Raw genomic sequence first — 24,482 nt, 5'->3', positions numbered from 1 at the left:
GTGGATACTAGAATGGGAGCATTTGAAAATTTGGTATGATACTACCATTGTGAAGCAATAAAGAGTAGCTAGGTTTTTTTGTTTTTGTTTTCCTACTAAAATGATTTTAAACAAGTGCAGGTTGTTCTTCATACCTGTCCAAACAGGTGAGTTTGGATAAAGGTACCATAGTTCTTCCCATTCTGCCTTGTGGAAGTTTACAAAGACTGAAAAATTGGGGCAGAGGGGTTTGTGGGTTTTGGTGGAAGCTTAAAATTCTAACCTATGTGTTCTTAAAGACTGGGAGAGCTGTGGCTGTGGATTTTTTAGGGTCACTTCTGACCTACCGAGCACCTCGCCTGTGCCTGCCCGTTTCATGCTTCATCTTTAGCCCTCAGTAGCTTCTGGGGACTTTGTCACCCCAGCCCACTGCACTCCTTTAATTGGGGGACTTGTGTTGCCTCAGCTATAAAGTGACCTGATCTGGACATAGATTGCACCTTTCCCAATGGAAGCCTAGGTGAGCTGGTCAGGAATGGTTGAGAGATGATGAATTAAACCTTAACATACTTCCTGCTGGCCAAGGGGAAGTGATTGAGGGAAGGATGATGGTGTGTCTAGTTCCATCTCAGTCGGAGGCAAATCTCTGCAAAACCTGGTGGTTCAGGTGGCCTAAAAGGCAGGACTGGACAGACTTTGGGGGTTCTGGACCTGAGAACTCAGGCTTTTTCTCTAGAGCCTTACAAGAATCCTATTTCTCTAAGTTCTTAAGGAAATCCAGCAACGTTTTGGGGTCATCTAGACTGGCCTCTAGGAGGCAGAGCTGAAGTTTTCTGCCATTGACCCTCATTCCCCTAGTTTGAGCACACATAATACACTAGACACAAAACAACAGTTAACTGTCCTTTGTTTATGCAGCTGACACGTATCAGGCACATATGAGGTAGGTAACTTTACCCCATTTTATAGATGAAGAAACTGAGGCTCAGAGATTTCAAGATTTGTGTGTGTGTACTTATATAAAACTGTGTGTGTTTATGTAAAACTCAAGGACACTTTCCTACCTAACCATAGTGCAATGATCAACATCAGGAAATTAACATTGATACACTATAGTGTTTAATCATGGAGTGTCTTACTTATCTAGTGCTATTGTAACAAGAAGACCACAAATGGGTGCCTTCAAAAAACAGAAATTTATTTTCTCACAGTTTAGGAGGCTAGAAGTCTGAATTCAGGGTGCTGGCTCTAGGGGAAGGCTTTCTGTTTTTGTCAGCTCTGGAGGAAGGTCCTTCTCTTTTTTGAGCTTCAGCTCATGGGCGGTCTTCATGTGGCTCGGCATCTCTCTTTGCCCGTCTCTGCTCACTTGCTTGCTTGTTTAATCTCTTTTATATCTCCAAAGACTCAAGATATACCCTGCACTAATCCTGCTTCATTAATATAACAAAGAAAACCCATTCCCAAATGGGATTGTAGCCACAGACATAGAGGTTAGGATTTATAACATTGTTTTTGGGGAACACAATTCAGTCTGTAACATGAGTTCATTCGCATTTTTCCACTAAGGTCTTTTACAGTGAAAGAAAACACATTTATTATTCCTGGTTCTGGGTCACATGTTGCATTTACGTAACCACTCTGTAGTTCCCTTTGATCTGGAGCGGTTCCTCAGTCTTTGTCTTTCATAACCTTGACATTTTTCAAAAAGTCAGGCCATTTATTTTGCACAACGTCCCTCAATTTGGGTTCATCTGCTGTTTTCTCATGATGAGGTTCAGATTATGCATTTTCGGCAGGAATGCTGCAGAAACAGTATTATGCGTCCTTAGTGCACCCCATCAGGTGGCACATGGTGTCATTTTATCCCACTATTGAAGCTTTTAACTTTGATAACTTGATTATAGTGGTGTCAACCTGGTTTTCCATTGTAAAGTTACTTGCTTTCCATTGTTAATAAGTATCTTGTGGGATGATAGTTTGAGACCCTGTAAATACCCTGTTTCTCATCAAACTGTCACCCACTAGTTTTAGCATGCATCGATGATTCCTGCCTGAAACAATTTTTTCTATGGTGATTGCCATTTCTTCATGTTCTCTATATTTATTAGTTGCCATTATGCTGTGTGGAAGAACTTTCTCTTCTCACCTATGTATTATTTGTTTTATTTATATGAGTGTGGACTCCTGGATTCTTACCGTATTCTATGGGTTATAACCCATTACTAATGCTATTTATTTTGGTGCTCACATTGTTCCAGATTTGGCTAGTGGGGGCCTCTTTAGGCTTTCTGTGTCCTATTCACATTTCCACATCATTCTTCAAGTACTTCCTTACTTTTTGACCCAGCAAGATGATCCTTGTATGTAATATGTAATATGTAATATGTAATATGTAATATGTAATATGTAAAGACTTGTTTGAATCCATGAGGGATAAGAATCAGGATCAGCCCAAAGCTGGATCCCACGAGGCGGAGGTCAGACACAGCTTCGCTGTGCAATTTCTTTATCATTTCTGACACCAGCTGCTCCTTCCCCCTCCTCCCCCCGTGGCACTCAGATAATTCATTGCAATGGCCACACAGGATTCACAAACCATACTCTCAGTTACGTGGTTTACGAGGGAAGTAACAGGCTACAGCTCGGGATCAGGATCAACTTGGGAGTAACAGGAAACAACTTGGGGTCAGGATCAGGGAGCACACAGACAAGGTCTGGAAGGCTCTCCTGAAGTGGAAAGCACATCCTTCCCTTCATCAGTGCAGGACAGCTTTCAACCAAGACAGCTCTCTCAGCTGCTCTCTGCCATCAGCCTTTCTGCCATTTAATTGGCCTAGCTCACAGCCAGTGTAGCAGCTTCAGGACTGCTTGGCTCCCACACGACTCTGCTGCTCTGCCAGCCTAGCTCTCAGCCAACAGCTCTTTCAGCTGCAGCCTTTTCAGCTAACCAACCCAGCTCTTAGCCTGCAGCTTTCTCAGCTGTACCTTTTTTTTTTTTTAACCAGGCCTGGGAGGGGCCTCATGTCCTAAAGGACACACCTCCTGGCTCCTGTTAACCAGGAGGTCTCTAAAACCTCTGCATTCCAGTTCTTTATGTATCCCAGCCCTTATCAGTTACGAGGTGGGGCCTCTGTCACCAGCAAAGAGTTCTGCCAATCCTCTATTACTCATGAGATGTAATCAACTCAGATCTTGTACAAAAGTCAACACTCTCTGCCAGCAGACACGCTCGCTCTTCCCCTGGGCAAAAGTAACCAGCCTCTGGGGTAGAAAGCAACCTTGGAGGTCCCCGAAGTTGTCTCTCCAGAAAACTATGGCAAAGGTAACAACTCCTCAAGGCTTAAGGGAAAAATCTCCCAAGCTGTTTTTCCAAAGAACAAAGGCAAAACACCATATAAAGAAACTCATTGGTACCCACAATATGTATCTACTGCTTTTCCTGTTCCAGCTCCAGAGTCAGCCAGTTCTCCACAGAGCCCTGCTTGTTTCGATGGGGAATGGTGTTTAGAAACCAAGATCCGGGTAAATGGATTTAAAAAGAAGCCAAGATTTCGGTGCTAGATGGTGCTCATTGGTACTGAGGTATCATTGCTTCTAGGCCCTCTTAGCAGACAAAACTAGAAAATACCCAAACACACTTACACATTACTCTGTCTTTAATATTAAACACCATTCTCTACACTGGTACATTCAATTTCACTCCCTTCTCCAACAATAAGAAATCCAGCTCCCATGTATTAATTTTTTAATTTCGGAAGTAATACATGAATACATATCCTCCTGGATCATTTTCCTAGATAAATATCTAATTTTTTTTATATTACTGATGGTTTTGTAATGAAAATATGACTTTGACTTAATAAGTTTGGCAGTCTTTCCATGGTAGTACTAAACTTGCATGTCATTATTTTTAACTGCTACATAGAATTCTGTTATTTAGAATTAAAAATAATTCTGGTGTGGGGGTGTTAAAAGCATTGTCGCAGTGAACATGTCTCTGGGCCCAGTGAGAGACACATTCCAAGAAGAGAAGCACTGAATCCATGAGCCTGGACATTTTTTCCAAAAACAATAAAAGCTTTAAAAAGTATTTTTCTGATTAGGTAAATAACATGTACTCTTTCTCTGTGGAAACCCTGGTGGCGTAGTGGTGAAGTGCTACGGCTGCTAACCAAGAGGTCAGCACTTCGAATCCGCCAAGTGTTCCTTGGAAACTCTGTGGGGCAGTTCTACTCTGTTCTGTAGGGTTGCTGTGAGTCGGAATTGACTCGACAGCAGTGGGCTGGTCTCTCTTTCTCTCTTTTTTTTTTTTTAAGGCAAATAATACATAAAAAACAATGAGGAAGTAGGGAAAGAAAACCTAAAATCTCACTCCTGATACAATATTTTTGTGATGAGCCTTTTACATAATCTTCTTATGCACACACGTACACAAATTCACATCACTGGGACCATATTGCATATGCTTGTTGTGTTATGGACACATTTGTTTCTTTTATTTTTTGGTGTATGTACAATAAAGTACACACATCTTAAATGTAAGCTTGATAAATTTACATATATAAACTTCCTTGTAACTACCACCCCAGATCAAGATATTAAGCATTCAGTGTGCCATAAGCTTTCTTTCTGCTTCCTTCCAGTCAATACCTTTGCCCCAAAGGTAACTACTGTTCTGACTTCCATCACCGTAGATTACTTTTGGCTGTTCTTAACTCACACAGTAGATAACTATCTTATGTTTGGCTTCTCTCATTCAGTACAATGTCTGTGAGGTTCATCCATGTTGCTGCATGTAGCAGTAATTCATTCTTTTTCATAGCTGTAGGTTCTTTTGTGCTACGGCTGCTCACCAAGAGGTCGGCAGTTCAAATCTGCCAGGCACTCCTTGGAAACTCTGTGGGGCACCTCTACTCTGTCCTATAGGGTCGCTATGAGTCGGAATCGACTCGACGGCACTGGGTTTTTTGGGGGCGAGTTAGGTTCTTTTGTGTTGTTGTTTTACTTCTTGCCATTAAGAATTTTTAGCAATAGTATTAGCTACATTTAAAACAGCACATACTTTGTACTAGACACTGTTTTAAGTCCTTTACATATTTAGCTTATTTAACCTTCAAACCAATCTAACGAAGTAAGTGCTGTTATTACTGTCATAGTCATGCCCTTGATTTTGTCAAATTGACAGAATTCCTTTTTATTCCTAAGTTATTGAATGTTTTTATTATGAATGGATGTTGAATTTTGTCAGATGCTTTTTCTGTATCTGCTGAGATAATCCTATGAACTTTTTTAGACTGCCAATACGGTAAATTGCATTGATTTTTGAATTTTGAACCAACTTTGCATTCCTGGGATAAACTCCATTTGATCGCGATGCAGTATCTTCTTTACATATTGCTGAATCTGTTTTGTTAATATTTTCAAAGATTTTTACATCTATGTTCATATCTATAGTTTTCTTGTACTTTGTCTGGTTTCGGTATAAGGATAATACAAACATCATAAAATAAATTGGGAAGTGTCTCCTTCTATTTTCTGAAAGTGTTTGTGTGGAATTGGTATTGTATCTTTCTTAAATGTTCGGTAGAATTCCCCAGCAAAGCCAACTGATCCTGGAATTTTAGGGAAGGTTTTAACTATTAATTCAAATTCTTTAGTAGATAGAGGACTACTCAGATTATCTGTTTTTCTTGGGTGAACTCTGGTAGTTTGTGTTTTTTAAGAAATTTGTCCATTTCATCTAAGTTGTCAAATGTTGGCATGAAGTTGCTCATAATTTCCCATGTTATACTTTTATTGTCTGTTGACTCTGTAGTGATGTCCCCTTTTTCATTTCTGCTATTGGTAATTTGTGTCTTATTTCTTTTGTCCTGATCAGTCTGACTAGAGATTAATCCTTTTTGAAAACAATTGTCTTTTGCTGGATTCTCTAGAGACACAAAACCAGGGAGGTGTCTTTATATGTATATAAATGTGTATATATGTATATATTGTTGTTAGGTGCCATTGGGTCAGTTCCAAGACATAGTGACCCTACGTACAGCAGAATGAAACACTGCCCTGTCTTGCGCCATCCTCACAATCTTGTTATGCTTAAGCCCATTGTTGCAGCCACTGCATCAATCCATCTCACTAGGGTCTTCCTCTTTTTGCTGACCCTCTACTTTATCAAGCATGATATCCTTCTCCAGGGATCTGATCCCTCCTGACAACGTGTCCAAGGTATATGAGATGTTGTTTCACCATTTTTGCTTCTAAGGAATATTCTGGTTGTACTTCTGTACATATACAATGTATGTATACACATATAAAAGACAGAGATTTATATCAAGGAAATGGCTCACGTGGTTGTAGAGGCTGGAAAGCTCCAAGTCCGTGGGTCAGGCTAGAGCCATCTCTTGACTAGTTTAGCTTCAGGGGCTGACAAACCCAAGATCAGCAGATCAGACAACAGGCCTCTGGCTCACAGGCTGTGGAGGCTGACATATCCCAAGACTGGCAGGTAAGCTGTTAGCTCAAGTCCCAAGAACTGGAGGTCAGATGAACAGGAGCCAGCTGCAGGATCCAGAGCAATCAAAAAGCCCTTAAGCCTTGCCAGAAAGTCCGCCTATATTGGATGCAGGCCACACCCCCAAGAAAACTCCCTTCCTACTGATTGACTACTCACGACAGATTCCATCATGGAGGTGATCACATTATACGACTCCCAGACTACATCATAACTGCCAAACCACTGAGGATCATGGCCCAGCCAAGTTGACATGTAACCTTAACAATCACAAAATTGATATGTCAAGAGCTATAAAAATTCAAATCTAGTTGAGAATTTAAGGCTTTAATTGTTGTTTTTTTGTTTTGTTTTTAAGAGAAAATTTTTTTTGTTATTGTTTTGATGCTCCTCTTAATGTTCTCTAGGGAAAAAGTCAGAATGGGTTTCAAGACAGACACACATTTTAATTCATGCTCCCGCACTTACCAGCTATGTGACCTGGGCAAACCATTTAAACTGATCTGGGCTTTGATTTTATCATTTTGAAGGAGGTGGTAGTAACTTCAGTATAGGGCATAAACCCAAAAAGTGCCAGGCTCAGTGCCTGCTTAGATTGGGCACTCACTAAATAAGAGCTGCTACTGCTATTTAGCAGAGTGAAAAATTGGAATCCAGCTTGCTAAAATAGCTCGTTTGTGGAGTATTCCCCCATTTCCCTGGCTCAAGTTACCCACTTCATCTTCTCTTTCCCCAAAGCACTTTGTACACATTATTTTATAGCATTTCTCTCATTTGACTGGAGTGTTTTCTTTGTTTCCTTGACTAGACTGAGCTTCTAGACAGCAGGGCCCTGTTTTTCTCATCTTTTCTTCCTAGTGCACAGGCCAAGGCCTGGCCTATATTTAAGTGATCAAAAACATTTTAATAAATGAAGAAATGGGGAATAATTAAGTAAATAATAGTACATCAAATCAATGAACTATTGTGCAGCCAAAGAAACAATCATTATAAATGATTGTCTAGCAACATGGAAAAATGTTTTAAGAAGTAGAATACATTTTATCTTTGCTTTTTTATGTGGGCATCTATATATGTGTATGCATTTGATATTTGTGTATGGAAAAAAAGAAGGAAAACTCAAGAGAGGAAGTAGCTATGTGAGTGGTCAGATTCTGGCCTGGCTTTTCTTTTTTTTTTTTTTTTAAATTACATCTTCATTTTATTTGTGAATATCCTTCTCTGTACAGCACAGAAATGATTAAATATGAGTTATAATGAGATCAATAAACCATTTAGGGCTTATGTTTTTTATTTAAAAAAAAATTAGACATTTGCATGCCTGTGAGATCTGCCTTTTCTTTCTCTGACACACAACTTTTGAACAGGGTGAGACTGTGATAGGAGGTGGTGAGTTCCCTGTCACTGGAAGCAGACAGGCAGAGGTGAGGCTTGAATATCATTTAGCAGGAATGATTGTTGAGGCACCTGGGCCAGAAGGCCCACAAGCCTGTGATTCTTTTTCTCTGATTCTGAAAGCCGTGAAAGTCCTATAAGAGTATCTTTTGTCTGTGTGGGCTGAGTTAGGTTTGAAAAGACATAATGAAGACATGATAATGGTGCACTTTTAAGAGCTGGGAGGCAGACCATATTCATTTATCTCTGAAGAATCTCCTTGTTAAAGCTAAGAGCCCAGATCTGTGTGAAGTACAGACTGTTCTTCGGACAGTTTTTACCTTCCTACCTACCTGTCTGTCGCAGGGAACTGTTTCTCTATTTCTTTCGTGAGTCCTTGGAGTATGTCATGGGGTCATGTGTCACAGCGTCCATTGTCTGCCTCCCTTTCCCTAAAGCAAAAACCAGACCCACTGCCCTCGAGTCGATTCCGAGTCATAGCGACCCTAAAGGACAGGGTAGAACTACCCCTTTGAGTGTCCAAGGAGCGCCTGGCAGATTCGAATTGCTGACCTTTTGGTTCGCAGCTGTAGCACTTAACCACTATGCCATCAGGATTTTTCTCTTTCCCTAGCTCTTGTTTAATGTGAACTAGAGGGTGTGTGTGTGTGTGTGTGTGTGAAGAAGGGTGTGTGTGTGTGTGTGTGTGTGTGTGTGAGAGAAAGAAGGTATGGGATTCAGTATTTAAGTATTAGCTCTGGTCAGAGACTTGGGTTTTCTTCCTTGGCGTTGTCACTGATTAACCTGTTCAGTTTAATGAACATTAATTGGGTTAGTCTGTGTCCCAGTCCCTCGAGATGACAAGCACTTTGTCTATCATCATGCAGAGATTACTCAGTTTGACCCTTCTACTCTTGCTGCCTGTGATGGGGGGTTATGACCCACAACAGCTCATTCTGGTTTAGGACAACTGTTTCAGAAAGCTCTTACTTAGAGAGTACATAAATCTCTGTCCTCCATTACCAGGCCCTGCTTCTGGACCCTGGGGCCTCGTCCTCCTCTCAGTTTTTCTGACTGCCCAAAGAAAGAATCAGCTGCCTCTGAATCTCCTTTTCTTTAGGGCTAACCCCTCCAGTTCCTTTACTGTTTCTCATGTGACGTGTTTTGGGAGCTGCTCTGTCCTTGGTACTCTTTCTGGTTCGGTTCCAGTTTATCTTTGATGCTAAATGTGGAGCCCATTTGTAATTCTATTAATGAACTCTCAGTAACCTTAGGTTTTTGACAGGCCATGTTGACCTTGGCACATTCTGTGCCTATTTCTGTAAAAGGGAGTAACACTGGCCGTGCTGCAGGTGTGCTGTGACTGCTAAGTGCGTGAAAGTGCAATGGGAATTGTGACACGTCCCGCTCGTGTGGGCGTTCTAGTGTTCTCTGGGTATTCCTGCCAGATGATCACCCTCATTTGTGTGGTGCATCAGAGGCAGAAGCCGCCTTCACAACTGGTTTGCCCAGAATTTCAGTAAATTAAGGCAATCCTCTGGCCTTTCCCTTCCTCTTTTCCGTATTTTTTATCCAGAGTTAATTGAGGCAAAGGACATGGCCAAAAGGGTGAATGTATGAACTCCTGCAAAGTATGTTGTGCCTGTAGATGTCCTATGGTGACTTAATAGTGCTACTAATTATACCTATGAGGCGCCCTGGGACACATCACAAAGGGCTCAGGGAGGTCGCAGGTTTGCCTCACTTGGAGTTCAGGCCCAGTAGCTGAGGCACCAGAAATGCTGATAGAAACAAGCACATGTGGCTCTCCATGAAACCAGCTCTACCTCCAGTGGTCAGCCCCTGTGGGGCTTTGTCAGCTGGATTTGTGCTGAGTAACGATAGCTCATCTCCTGCCTGCTTCCTGCCAAGTCATGCTTTCACAGATCCAGCTCCCAGCTTTAGTGGGTGCCTTCCTCTTTCACCTCATTGTATCAGACCTAGTGCAAGTCATGTGCCTCTAAATCATACCCATAAGCTCTGTTATGTGGGGGAAAGGGCACCAGCTTAGGGACATTTGGGCATCTGCTGTGGAACACTGACTCTGAATATGTTCTCTAGGAGACCTTGGTCAAGGCTTCATGATTGTATGGATATTGTGGGTACGGGTACCATCGTATCTGAGTTTCTTATCTTTCTTATCTATATCTTAGGGTTATGTCCCTAAGATATAGTTCTAATCATGCCACACCCTTGCCCAGTCATTGTCAGCTGCCAAAGGCCCAAAGATCTTAGACAGGCGTACAGGGCTCCTTGACCCTTCTCATACTGATCTCAGTCTCTTTTAAAAGGCTTATCTCTTACTCACTGCCCTTATACCCACACATACAAACACATCCCATTGTACCACGCTTGAGCCCCACCAGATTCTGTAGACTCTGTTCTTTCATGTTTTAGGTCTTGGTACATGCTCCCTCCAGAACTTCTCTTATCCCCCTTATCTGATTGATGGACCCTGAGCATTCTTCATGATCCAACTCAGAGTTGACCCACAGGCACCCTTTCCTTGACTGCTTCAGACCATCTAGCTTTCTTCTTCCTCAGGGTTTTATTCTCCCTCACACTCAGCCTCCCCATGGTGTTATAACTATTGGGCTATGTCTGCCCTTCCTAAGAGATGGAGAGCTCCTTGAGGCAAGAGTTGGAGCGTTGCTCCTATCTGAACCTGCCCTAGCACCGTGTGCAGTTGTCCTGGCGTGAAGCAGGTGCTCCTGAGCTGTTTGCTGAACGCCTGACTAGAAGGGTAATTGGAGATGTGCACTTCAACATGACCATTTGGTACCTGAAAATTTTCTAGAGTCCACTTCAGACTAAACGGTATAAGGACAAGGCGCCATGCCTGCCTTGCTCTCTCAGTATCTTCAGTGCTTTGGGTGTCATGGGCAAGCAACAAAATGGCTGGTAGGAGTTCCAGCATCTTTAGGTCCACAGAGAAGTAGCTTCATGCTGTCAGCGCTCGTCTCTAGCACTGAGTTCAAACGGATCACAGTAAACTTTACCACTGCCAAGCCATTGAACGGCAAGTTAGGGTATTCAGCTTCTGTTTTTGACAAAAGTTCACAGACTTGACAATGGTTAAGTCTGTGAAAGTGAGTGAAGGTCACTGTTGACACTACAGGTTCGATAACACGTAATAGATTCAAACGTTTTCCACACAGACCTGCTGATGAATAATACAGTAAATAACCATAGGTTTTAAACACCTTATATTTTCATAAGCTTTGCAAATTTGTCCAACTAAGCCTTTTTCTGCTCCACACGTATTTTACTACTGTCAGTTATAATGCATCTTAGCAGATTGCGTTTCAGGTTGTACTGAAGTAGTGTCTTCTCAACTTCTTTGAAAATGTTTTTGCTTGTAGTTGTTCCATGCAGATTCCTCAAGGAAGCTACTTCTTTAGGCACTTCAAACCCGGCACTGATTCTTTAAATCAACAACTGAGCAGTATTGGTAACATCTGTAGACTCATCATGTGCCAAAGAAAACCACTGGAAATCATTCACCTTGTTTTTTTAATTGACTATTAATGTTGTTCCCTATGTCCTCAGCTTTTCAACTCTTCTCACCGTAACGTTAATGATCTTAAGTTTCTTTTCTCTGGACACATTTCTTCGCCACTGCAGTCAGGTGCGATATACTTAATTCACCATCGGTAAACAGCTTTCATTGCTTGACTAACAAATAAGCCACTCGGAAACTCATTTTGCTTGCAGCCTCATTTGCATTTTTTATTTTTGTGAAGAAATTCTGCTGTTATAAGATATTCTATTTTAAGTTTTCTGACCTTTGCTTTCCTGTAAATTGGCAATATCATGATAATTACTTAGGTTTGTAATGTCAGCATGTATTGTTTCTTTTAACACAGCCATAGTGTCATTTTATAATAGTCATAATGCTTGGCTGTCTGACTTCAGCCCCCACCAAATCAAACCCACTGCCATCAAGTCGATTCCGACTTATAGCGACTTAGTGACAAAATAATGCACACTCCACTGTACCTTAAAATGGGACATTTGTCGAGGGTGTATGGCCTGAAGAACTGGGAGGACCTCCCCAGAAGTGGGGGCTTTTCGGGGAACTATGCTCCTCCTCAGGTTATCCCCCCCTCACTTCTCCTCTCTTCTGCACCTATGACCAGACACAAGTCCCAGTAGACCCCAGAGGAAATGGTACAAAGGGGGGCCTGTGAAAAGATGCAGTGCATACCTAAAGGATATCGTGATTTTTGTCAATCTATATCAGTGGAAATCTGGGGAACACGTATGGGAGGGAACTCTAAGGGTGTAGAGCGAGGGGAAAAATACAGTGTTGGCTTGGGTTTAATTTGGTGGTAAGTGTGCTGTAGCAGACTCAGGACTCAGCTTCTTAGCTCTGCTTGTTCGCTTGGTTGGCTGCCGACTAGACTCAGAAGCAGTCTGTGCTGAATAAACGTAGAACATTAGAACTTCCTTGGCATACTGAGGAGTGTATCCAAAGGCTTAGGGAGATTGGAATGCTAGACTGGATTTGCCATGTAAGACCTGCTCACCCACCTCGAAATATGTCCCATAAGGGGTCCAGAGGATACCCCCTCACTAAGGCTGTCAGAGGCGCACCTCTAAGTCTCCTCTGTGGTGCCGTTCACTGAGGGCCAACATTAGGGTGGTGACTGCCGACACCACACGGGAGCCCCGAACTCAATGGGTCTTTTGTAAACCTGGGTGTCCGGACCACCTAGTCAACAGGCTCTGTGTTACTTTAATAAAAACGTATTATATAAAAAAGAGCAGTGGGATGCAGACCCCAAATTCTCATAAGACCAGACTTAATGATCTGACTGAGACTAGAAGGACCCTGGTGGTCATGGCCCCCAGACCTTCTGTTGGCCCAGCTCTTCAGACATGGATTGGGCTGGACAATGGGTTGGAGAGGGATGCTGGTGAGGAGTGAGCCTCTTGGATCAGGTGGACACTTGAGACTATGTTGGCATCTCCTGCCTGGAGGGGAGATGAGAGGGTGGAGGGGGTTAGAAGCTGGGGATATGGACACGAAAAGAGGGAGTGGAGGGAGAGAGCAGGCTGTCTCATTAGGGGGAGAGTAATTGGGAGTGTATAGCAAGGTGTTTTTTTTCTTAGCAAGGTGTATATGGGTTTTTGTGAGAGAGACTGACTTGATTTGTAAACTTTCACTTAAAGCACAATAAAAATTATTTAAAAAAAAATCAAATGGCATATTGCATTGGGCAAATCTGCTGCAAAAGACCTCTTTAAAGAAGGACAACACTCAATACATGGAAGGTCAGCTCAATTGGACTGGACCAAAAGCAAAGAAGTTTCCGGGATAAAATGAATGCTTCAAAGGTCAGCGGAGCAAGGGCGGGGGTTTGGGAACCATGCTCTAAGGGGACTTCTAAGTCAATTGGCAAAATAATTCTGTTATGAAAACATTCTGCACCCCACTTTGAAAAGTGGCGTGTGGGGTCTTAAATGCTAACAAGCGGCCATCTAAGATGCATCAATTGGTCTCAACCCACCTGGAGCAAGGGAGAATGAAGAACACCAAGGTCACACGACAACTAAGAGCCCAAGAGACAGAAAGGGCCGCATGAACCAGAGATCTACATCATCCTGAGACCAGAAGAACTAGCTGGTGCCCGGCCACAATCGATGACTGCCCTGACAGGGAGCACAACAGAGAACCCCTGAGGGAGCAGGAGATCAGTGGGATGCAGACCCCAAATTCTCATAAAAATACCATACTTAATGGTCTGACTGTGACTAGAGGAATCCCGGCGGGCATGGTCCCCAAACCTTCTGTTGGCACAGGACGGGAACCATTCCCCAAGACAACTCATCAGACATGAAAGGGACTGGACGGTGGGTAGGAGAGAGATGCTGAAGAAGAGTGAGCTAATTATATCAGATGGACACTTGAGACTGTGTTGGCATCTCCTGTCTGGAGGGGGGATGGGAGGATAGAGAGAGTTGGAAGCTGGCAAAATTGTCACGAAAGGAGAGACTGGAAGGGCTGACTCATTAGGGGGAGAGCAAGTGGGAGTAAGGAGTAAGATGTGTATAAACGTATATGTGACAGACTGACTTGATTTGTAAACGATCACTTGAAGCTCAATACAAGTTAATAATAAAAAAAAAAAGACCCCTTTAAAATGTTAAAAAGCAAAGATGTCACCTTGAGGACTAAGGTGCGCCTGACCCAAGCTATGGTATTTTTAATTGCCTCATATGCATGTGAAAACTGGACAATGAATAAAGAAGGTTGAAGAAGAATCGATGCCTTTTAATTTTGGTGTTGGAGAAAAATATTGACTATACCGTGGGCCGTCAGAAGAATGAACAAATCTCTCTTGGAAGAAGTACAGCCAGAATGCTCCCAAAAAGCGAGAATGGCGAGACTCTCTCACACATGTTATCAGGAGGGACCAGTCCCTGGAGAAGGACATCATGCTTGATAGAGTAGAGGGTCAGTAAAAGACAGGAAGACCCTCAATGAAATGGTTTGACACAGGGGCTGCAATAATGGGCTCAAACATAGCAATGACTGTGAGGATGGCGCAGGACCAGGCAGTGTTTTTTTATGTTGCATATGGGGTTGCTGTGAGTCAGAATTACTCAACAGCACTTATAACAACAACAACAATGGAAGAAATAGTTTAACGCATTTGAATAATATGGGTTTTCCTGCAAAATAGTGTCTGCTGCTCTTTGGCTGTTTGGAGTTGATAATGTAATGTTGCCTGGATTTGATTTTCTACCAATGTAAAGCTTCAAAAAAGCAACCTATGGGCATTTGAGGAGTGGAGGGGAAACAAGTCGAGTGTGCTTGTTACCTTGGGGAGGATAAAGATTTCCCATGTCAGACCCAGTTTGGGGACCTAAATCAGTACCAGTCAGGGCCAACCACACGCATAATTTTGCCTCTCAGTTATTAGTCCAGGTCACTGACATTTTTAAGGTGCTCATAAAATTTTGATGATGACTGTTTTTTACAGTTCAGCATGCCATAGTGAGAAACTATGAGTTTTAGAGACAGAAAGACCTTGGTTTATTATTAGTGCTGGTAACATTTAGCACTCTCTCTCTCAGCCTCAGTTTCCTCATCTGTAAAATGGAAATATGTACCTTATGTTGAGGCAGAAGTCTGAGCTGGCTCCCATGATCCCTCATTCCTTGGTGTACTTGCCCTGTATACACCCCAAGGCTGACATGTTGCTGCTGGACTAAAGATGGAGGGGAACACATTGCAAGGGATATGGGAAGCCTGTAACAGCTGAGAACAGCCCTTGGTTAACAGCCAGCAAGGAAATAGGGACCAGGATCCTACAATCATAAGGAACTGAATTCTTCCAACAACAAATAGCTAGAAGTGGATTTTCCTCCGCCAGATGAGGACTCACCTTGGCCAGCACCTTGATTGCAGCCATGTAATACCCTCAGCAGGGAGCCCAGCCACGCCATGCCCAGGCTTCTGACCTACAGAGCCATGAGCTAATAAAGAGGTGGTGTTTTAAGCCAAAAAAAAAAAAAAAGTAACAATTCTTGAGTATTGCCCTTTTAAAAAAAAAAATTATTTTTGACACCAAAGGGACAATAGTAACTCAAAAGCATAGATGAGGAAAGTTTAGAGGGCAATGAGTCTAAATTAATGAGGGTGAAACAGCTAGAGCAGAAATGATGCGAATGATGACAATGTGAAGAACGTAACCAATGTCACTGAACAACATGTGTAGAAATTGTTAAATGGGAGCATGTTTTGATGTGTATATTTTCACCAAAAATAATAATAGAGAACGTGACATTCAAAGTCCACTTTTTTTTTTTCTTGTTTTGACATGATGGGTATGCTCTGATGATAAAAAACTAAATATATAAAACATAGCAGTAGGGTGGTATGCATCACGTTTGAAACACTGCTGACCTATAGCTGCCTCACTGAGATTTGCTCCAAGCCTATGCCATGCCTAATAACATGTAGCCGAATCCTAATCTCTTCCCTCAATAAATTTGTAATACATTTTGGGCTTGGTGTGTGGGGTAGACAAGAACAGGTATATAAGTTAGTAATTTTAACACTAGTACATATGTCGTGTAACCTTACATCCTAGTTTGCTCAGATAGCCCATTTTATGCCTGTTGTCATGGTGTAATTATTAATGCTACCTCTTGCTCTCAAAAATGCCCTTAAGTTTTACTGTCTGCTTCCAGGATAATATGGAGTAGATACACTTCTCCCTATTTCTCCCATTAACTACAACTAAAAATTCTGAACATTATATATAAAACAAATGTAAGATTCTGAAAGGTGAAGAGAACAAGGTAGACTGGCTAGGGACCTCAGGATCTGAGCAAAAACATAGCAGTGAGTTCCCTGGGTTCTCTTTTTGCCTCATGTTCTGGACTGGGTGCTAGAAAAAAAGCAACCCAGAAGTACCAATAGATGCAGACAAAAAAAATGCGCTCTAAAAAGCCTGCCCCTTTTAATCATAGGACTTGGAAAGGGGCAACCTAGCAATACAGAAAACTTTTAGACAATGACTGCCTTCTTCCAGCCAAACATCCTAGAAGAGCAGTGGCCAATGTGGTGATGTCAGAGAAGGTTGAGTGGGGATCCAGGACTTTCATTCCTGTGCAGTGGTGACAAGCCCCCCCCCCCCCCCCACCTCACGGTATCTACTGGAGCCTGGACTTCTGCCTGGCAGTTAATGAGACACCCCCTCTGGGGTTTGTGTCAAAAGAGGCCTGGCAGAAGCTGGAACTTTTATCACCATGCAGCAGTAATAAGGCCCTCTCCACCCCAATGTGGGAAGCAGTAATGGGGCAGCCTTTCCTCTCCCAGCAGGAGTGTGTCAGCAAAGTCCTAATGGGGAGTCCTGCCCAGCAATAACAAGGCACTCCCACACCAGGGTGTCAACAGAGGCCAAATACGGAACCCAGACTTTTACTTTCACTTGACTGCAGTGAGGTGGCGCCCTCTTTCCCTGCCAGCATGGTGGCAGAGGAAGCCTGCTAAAACAGAAGCGTTAAATAAGATCCAGAATCTCATAACATATAATGACCAAAATGCCCGGGATACAATAAAAAATTACTTTTCACACTAAAAACCAGGAAAACCTCAACTTGAATGAGAAAAGACAATCAAAAGTCGCCAACATTGAGTTAACACAAATGTTAGAATTATAGAAGATAAAAAGGACTAAATGAGAATTTTTTTAACTAGTATTTTGTTATATTTATAGGTTCCCATTCTACCATTTCGATACACATTATTTAGTAACATTAATGACATTCTTTTTTTTTTTTTCCTATTATTGCACAGGGTTTATTTGTTTGTATTTACAAAAGTGGAATAACTGTAACAACACTAATCTACTATGGCTGACTTGGTCAAGGGTCCATTCATATTTATTGGGGTCTTGGTATCATTATTTTATTTTATTGCTGTTGAGAATATATATAGCAAAAAAACACACCAGTTCAACCGGTTCTACATGTACAGTTAGTGACATTACATTCTTCCCTTGTGCAACCGTTCTCACCCGCCTTTTCTGAATTGCTCCTCCACCATTAACGTAAACTCACAGCCCCCTAAGGTTCCTATCTAATCTTTGGAGTTACTGTTGTCAGTTTGATCCCATATAAACCAAACAAAAAAAAACCCAAACTCGTTGCCGTCAAGTCAATTCCTACTCATAGTGATCCTAAAGGACAGAATAGAACTGCCCCGTAGTGTTTCCAAGGAGTACCTGGTGGATTTGAACTGCCAGCCTTTTGGTTAGCAGCCATAGCTCTAAACCACTACGTCACCAGAGTTTCCTGATAGATAGTTCTAAAAAGAATGTAATGCTTAAGGCAGACATTTTCTTTACTAGTTAAGCTAAACTATTATTGTTTGTTTTTAAGAAGATTTCAAGGGGTATTTTTGGTATAAGTTTTAAAGATTATCTTGGGACAGTAGTTTCAGGGGTTTATCCAGTCCCCATGGCTCCAGGAAGTCTAGAGTCCATGAGAATTTGAGATATGTTTTGTATTTTCCCCCTTTTGGCCAGGATTCATCTATAGAATCTATGATCAAAATGTTTAGTAATGATAGCCGGGCACCATCCAGTTCTTCTGGTCTCATGGCAAATGAGGCAGCATTGCCCCTGCATTTTCTTCTAAGAATTTTATGGTTTTAGTTTGCGTATTTAGATCCTTTATCTATTTTTAATTTGTTTTTGTGTATGGTGTGAGGCATGGATCCTGTTTCATTTTTCTACATGTGGAAATCCAGTTTTCCCAACACCATTTATTGAAGAGACTCTTCTTTTCCCATCGAGTGGATTTAGCACCCTCATCAAAAGTCAGTTGACCCTAAATACGTGGATTTATTTCTGAATTCTGTTCCATTGGCCTACGTGTCTTCTGTTATACCCATACCAGGCTGTTTGGATTAATGTAGCTTTATAATATGTTTTAAAATCAGGAAACGTGAGTCCTCCTATTTTGTTCTTCTCTTTAAGATTGTTTTAGCTATTCAGGGCCTTTTGCCCTTCCACATAAAGTTGAGGATTGGTTTTTCTATTTCTGTAAAGAAGACTATTGGAATTTTGATTGGGATTGTGTTGAATCTGTAGATCGCTTTGGGTAGTATTGACTGACAACAACATTAAGTCTTCCAGCCCAAGAACATGGAACATCTTTTCATTTATTTAAGTCATCTTTAATCTCTTTCAGCAGTGTTTTATAATTTTCATTGTATAAGTCCTTCACATCCCTGGTTAGGTTTATTCCTAGGTATTTTATTCTCTTAGATGCTATTGTGAATGGAATTGTTTCCCTGTTTGCCTGACAGATTTCTCATTGCTGGTGTATAAAAACCCAACAGATTTTTGTTTGTTGACCTTGTACCCTGCAACTTTGCTAAATCCCTTGATTACCTCTAGAAGTTTTCTTGTGGATTCTTTGGCATTTTCTGTATATAGGATCATATCATTTGCAAATGGAAATAATTTTACTTCTTTTCTAATCTGAATATCCTTTATTTGTTTTTTCTTGTCTTATTGATATGGCTAGGCCTTCTAATACAGCATTTAGTAAAAGTGGTGAGAGCGAGCACCCTTGTCTTGTTCTTGATCTCAAGAGGAAAGCTCTCAGTCTTTCTCTATGAAGCATAATGTTGGTTGTTGGCTTTTCATATATGCCCTAAATCCTAATGAGGAATTTACCTTCTATTCCAATGTTTTTTAGGGTTTTCATCAAGAAAATGTTAGATTTTATCAAATGCTTTTTCTGCATTCATAGAGATGATCATGTGATTCTTTTCCTTTGTTCTGTTGATATGGTATATTACATTGGTTGATTTTCTAATGTTGAACCATCCCTGCTTTCCTGGAATAAATCCCACTTGATCATGATGTTTGCCTCTTATAATATGTTGTTGGATTCTGTTCGCTAGTATTTTGTTGAGGATTTTTGCAACTGTTTTCATAAGGATATTGGCCTGTAGTTTTCTTTTCTTGTGATGTCTTTGGTTTAGGTGTCAGGATTATGTTTGCTTCATATAATGGATTAGGGAGTAGTCTTCCCTTCTCTATCTTTTGAAAGAGTTTAAACAGTATTGGTGTCAGTTCTTCTCTAAATGTTTGATGGAATTCTTCAGTGAAGCCGTCTTGTCTAGGACTTTCTGTTTTGTTGGGAGGTTTTTGATCACTGATTTGACCTCTTCACTTCTTATGGCTCTGTTGAGACTTTGTTTCCTTTTGAGTCACCAAATGGCAATTTTAGAAGTAAAAAATACAATATCCAAAAAAAAGAAAACCTCAATGGGTGGGCTTTACCGCAGAATGGAGAGGACATAGCAATGAATCAGTGAATTTGAAGATAGAACAATAGAAATTACCCAGTCTGAGCAACAGAGAGAAAAGAGACTGAAAAATATAAACAGAATCTCAGGGGCTTATGGGACTATAAGAAAAGAAAAAAAAGATCTAACATTTATGTCATCAGAGTCCCAAAAGGAGAAAAGACTGAGCCTGAAAAAGTATTTGGGGGGAAAAAAAAATTTCTCAAATTTAGCAAAAGACATAAATCTACCGATTCACAAAGCTGAGCAAACCCCCAAAAGGATAAGCCCAATGAAATCCATACCAAAAATGCCCAGTTGGATACTCCACATTATGGATCCTCCGGCTGTGGAGTTGTACTCCTGGGCATTGCTTCTAGGAGACTGCCTTAGGGAGTGCATCCCCTCCGCCCCCACCCAGCATCTCTTACCGTGGAGGCTGAGCTGTTAGGCAGGAGTAGGGTTTGTTTCCTTGAGGGTTTTTCCTTGTCTTGAAGCCTCCAAGTCTTGGCAGAGGTTTGTGAACCTGAGCAGACCCTGTTTCCACTGCAGCGGGACCGGGGCCGGGGGTGGGGGGAGGGGGTTGGGACAAAAAGCCAGGTTCTTGTTTTAGTTGCTGTGAATTGACGGTGACTGCCTGCCACTGGGTGATTTGCATACTGAAGGGGCTGGCTAAATTGCTTGCTTTCTCATTCTTTGCTTCCTTCCTTTCTCCCTTCCTTCCTGTGATGGCATGTCAGTGCTTGGGGTTGCTTCATCTTGTTTACTGACTGAAAGTTGTGTAGAGTAAATAAAAAAGGCAACTGCAAATAATTCCTGGAGAATGACCTTACGCTCCAGTGTTGCAAGCAGTCAGTGGAGAAAGGACCCTTCCGTTCTGGCCGCATCTCCCGTTTCAGAAGCTGGTTAAGTTCTTCGTGGCTCTGAGTGGCAGTGATTTGTCACCTCTGCTCTGCGGGTGTGCTGGGCTGCTTACTGACTCAGAAGCCTCCCTAAGCCCCGCTACATCAGCGGGGACTGACCAGCTGTTGCAATTCAGGAAAAATAGTTGCCAAAATATACACACATAGTTTTTGCCCTGTTATGTATGTAGTGTGGAAACCCTGGTGGTGTAGTGGTTAAGTGCTAAGACTGCTAACCAAAAGGTCAGCAGTTCGAATCCACCAGGCGCTCCTTGAAAACCCTGTGGGGCAGTTCTGCTCCGTCCTGTAGGGTCACTCTGAGTCAGAATTGACTCAACGCCAATGGGTTTGGTTTGATATGTAGTATTTTGTAAAAATGAAAACTCTTATGTGGAGACTTGTAATAACAGGAAAAATCAGATCTGCTCTATTTAGAGCAAGAAAGTGGGGTGGACGGACTTGGGGGTCTTTTGGCATACCTATTTTTCTGTACCTAATTTTATAGATGAAATCAGAGCCTACTGATGGTAAGAGTTTTGCCCAAGGTCCCAGCCAGCTGGTTGCAGGGCTGTGGCAAGAGCCTGCTCTAGTCAAGAAGTTACTGTTTTTGTATTTCCTTTTTTTTCCCCTGTTGCTGGTAAATGTTGCATTTGGCCCCTTGAACTCTGCATTATCAGATGTTCTTCCTCTCCACTGAAGGTGGGAAGAATAAATGACTCAGATTAAAGACCCTTCCAGGAACAGAAAAATTGCTCACGGCTCCCAAAGTGTCCTTGGAGCGCCTTGCAGGGTCCCCAGACACACTGACCTGTGGTCAACCTTGCCACCGCCTGAAATGGAGGAGAGGAGCTTCCAGCCATCAGGAAGGATGTCCACAATTTTTTTTTTTTTTAAATCAAAGTGTTTCAAACAGCAGAGGAGAGTGATATTATATTGTGGGTCTTGGTTCCCATACCATGCTTGGGTGCCTCAGGGCACTGCAGCAAACTCATAGTCAAAGGCAGGGAAAGTTGAAAATCACTGTGTGTTGAACTCCATGTGAATTTCTAGCTTGAGGTGGCTCGCAGTTTCAATGCTGGGTCATGCTACATGCCTTTTGATGACTTTGTTTCTTTGCAAAGCTGGGCTTCCAGTGGACATTTCGGCCTAATGACTTCATAAATAAACTGTTAGGTATTTCTTTTGACCTAAGGATACCATAGACAATTAGTGAGATACCAAGGGCTCTGTGAACCAAGAAAGCTTGGGAACTTCTGTCCTAGAGGACTGCCAAATATATATATTATGAACACAAAATTTCTTCTGCATCTTCATGTCTTCTTTTATTGATCATGGAAATTTTACTTTCTCGGTATCATAATATATTTATTCCATTCACTCCATAAATAGTTATTGAGAGCTAGAGTTAAGTGCCAAGCCAGGAAAGTATGATGCATAAAAGTGACAGTTGAGCTGAGGTCTGAAGAATGAGTAGGAAGTAACTAGCACGGGGCATTCCAGGCACATGTGAAGGCTCTGAGGCAGGAATATAGAGATGCAAACTGGAGGGTAGCTAAGGATGAGGCCGAAGACATGAGTGGGTATTTATGTTTGCTTCAGTGTGAAAATTATGACTTAAATGACTCAACAGCCTGTTCGTGGCTTCAGCCCTCAGGCACACTGCTGCATATCCTCACGTTAATGAGTTTAACAAGGTTGGCTTGCTTCTTGCCAGCCTGCCAGCCCTACCTTCCCCACCATGTGCCAGATACAGAGGTGGATGAGTGTGGTGAAATGAGTTCCTTTACGTGGCCCTTTGCCTTGGTTCTTTGGAAAAAAACAAGAGATTTTCCCCCTAAGCCCTGAGGAGTTACCTTGGCCCTAGTTATTTGAAGAAGCAACTTGGAACGGAGGGCCCCCAGGCTGTTTTCTACCACAGAGGGTTTGTTACTTTTGTCCAGGTTGGTTGACATGTCCTAGGTAAGCTGTAAACAACTTTTTGTCTGGCCCTGTGCTGCAGTCAGCCCTGTGCTTGGTCTCTTTTACGTACCTTGCAGGGATTGGTTGATTTACTATGCAAACTGAGTGACTTGCAGTCCACCAAGAGAATTGATCGGTTGTGGTTCTCCTGGGAGGTCCATGCCTTGAAATTGACAAGGAGTTAGCTCGTAGAAGCAGTTAACCCCATAGAGGTTTTTAGATGCAAGGAGAGAAGGAAGAAGTAGAGAGAAGAGGTGAGGAACTTCCTAAAAGAGTTGTAAAATGGGTCAAGGACTGTAACATTGAAGACGGCGAAAGGCCTGGAAGGGGCCCTGCATCAGAGCTGGTGGTGATGGCAGAAAGCCGCTGCTAGGAAAACAGCTAAGAGAGTTGAGCAAGCTGTTACACCGGCTGTGAGCGGAGCCACTTAGCTGTAGAGAGGCCTATACAGCCGAATGGGGGCATGCACAGAGAGAGGGGCTCTGCACGGCTGAGAGAAGGGCCTGCCAGCACAGTGGAGAGGAAGCCTGCATGGCCTAGAGGGGGCGTGCACGGCTGAGAGAAGGGCCTGCTCGCCTACATGGCTGAGAGGGGCTGAGAGAGCTGTCCTGCACTGAAGAAGGGAGGCGTGTGCTTTCTGTTTGGGGGGAGCCTTCCAGGCCTTGCCTACGGGCTTTCTGACCCTGATCCCGAGCTGCAGCCTGTTACTCCCGAGGGGACCCTGATTCAGAGTTACACTCTGTTAGTACCTCAATAGACCGCTTAGCTGTAAGGGCGGTTGGCGAGTCCGTGAGGCGTTGCAGTGAATCGCCAGACTCAAATGGCAAAGGGAAGAGTGCCGATGGGAGGGGGAGTGGCCGGCGTCGGAGGTGGATTGGCACAACAGCAGTTTGGAGAAATTGTAAATCTGGAATATAGTTGACCTCTCCTTCAGCTTTGCTGATTCATATTTATGAAATTATTCAATTAATCAGAGATTGTTCTTCCCCTCATGGAGCTCACAGCAGAGCACGGGAGAGAGACACTTGTACAACTAACTCTTCCTACTGAGATGGGTGGTGAACACGGCCCTTCCATGGGAAGCTGGGCCTCGAGGAGACCTGGGGTCCCTTTCTGGTTTTGCCAGTCATTAACTGTTACCTTGGGTGAGCTCTTTTTGCCCTTGGGGCCTTAGCTTTTCTATCTGTAGGTCCCAACTTAGATAAATTACCTCCAGGGTCCTTTCCACTGTACTTTTGCAATCCCTGTCTGTCAGAAATTGTTTTATGCTTCAGAGCCAAAGCTACTGGAACATTCTCAGTTCTCCTGAGACCCCAGGTCTGATGGCCGGGCAGCGTCTAATGTGTTGGTAGGGGCCTGGGGCCTGAGCCCCAACCCTACTCTGCTGCAGGGGGTCAGTCATATTCCCATTGGGGAGCTTCTGCTAATTTCCTCAGTGTCGCCAGTTAGTTCCTCAGTGGTGTAAGAATTTGTGGTGTCCTGACTTTAAACTCAAGGTGACAGGCCTAAGGTGCTGAAAGAAGCAGTGAGTCCAGGTATTGGAGACAGAGAGCAAGAACAGAGAAGTGTGCACATAAGCCATCCTCACAAACTGGGTGGTAAGGATGTATCTGTATTGTGCTTTTTAGATTATAAAACCATCTGTAATCTGTATGCCATGTATTGCCAACCCTGCTACTCTAGAATCAGAGAGTTTCTAGTCTTCTGTTCTTGTGTTCATTTATTCAACAGATTGATGTTAGGTGCTCATTATATGCAAGGCTACATTAGGGATACAGCTTTGAACAAAGTAAAGTCCCTGCCCTCTTGGGGCTGACCCTCTAGTCAGGAAGATAGCCAATGGGGAGGAAATGAATAATGGAATATCATATATAATATTATGAAAGGGGAAGGGGGAGACTGA

At 42.6% G+C, this 24,482-nt stretch overlaps 1 protein-coding gene and 1 long non-coding RNA gene across 9 annotated transcripts in view; one reads left to right on the top strand and one right to left on the bottom strand.

Annotated features, from left to right (window-relative positions):
- The window catches only part of LOC126087399 (uncharacterized), a 79,127-nt gene extending 58,884 nt beyond the window's left edge, over nucleotides 1–20,243 (bottom strand). The window contains exons 1-2 of the long non-coding RNA XR_007519754.1: nucleotides 20,150–20,243; nucleotides 6,324–6,534 (exon numbers count right to left, since the gene is read on the bottom strand). This is a non-coding gene — a long non-coding RNA (uncharacterized LOC126087399). The remainder of the gene's footprint in view (nucleotides 1–6,323; nucleotides 6,535–20,149) is intronic.
- The window catches only part of LOC126087391 (NADPH--cytochrome P450 reductase), a 90,423-nt gene that overhangs the window by 21,735 nt on the left and 44,206 nt on the right, over nucleotides 1–24,482 (top strand). The window lies entirely within an intron of this gene.

This window comes from Elephas maximus, chromosome 12, assembly GCF_024166365.1.
Source record: "Elephas maximus indicus isolate mEleMax1 chromosome 12, mEleMax1 primary haplotype, whole genome shotgun sequence".
In the NCBI taxonomy this organism is placed as follows: Eukaryota; Metazoa; Chordata; class Mammalia; order Proboscidea; family Elephantidae; genus Elephas; species Elephas maximus.
This window is presented reverse-complemented; position numbering and strand designations above follow the sequence as displayed.